Source organism: Etheostoma spectabile, unplaced genomic scaffold (genome assembly GCF_008692095.1).
Source record: "Etheostoma spectabile isolate EspeVRDwgs_2016 unplaced genomic scaffold, UIUC_Espe_1.0 scaffold333, whole genome shotgun sequence".
NCBI lineage: Eukaryota > Metazoa > Chordata > Actinopteri > Perciformes > Percidae > Etheostoma > Etheostoma spectabile.
The window spans coordinates 420,867-421,069 of NW_022605586.1; positions in this window are offsets into that span (position 1 = coordinate 420,867).

Below are 203 nucleotides of genomic sequence, written 5' to 3' on the forward strand. Positions count from 1 at the left end.
GCAGAAAGCTAACACTAGCTCAGACTCGGTCCCAATGGCAGCCGGAGACGGAGAAGAAACGCCGAAGTCTCAAAGCAGCAAAGTGGATGAAATACTTTGTGTCGTTAATTCGATCCAGAAGGAATTCTCCTCTAGATTTGACGAGGTTCTAGGCTCCATCGACAATGTAAGAAAAGAGATAAATGACTGTAACCAACGTATCA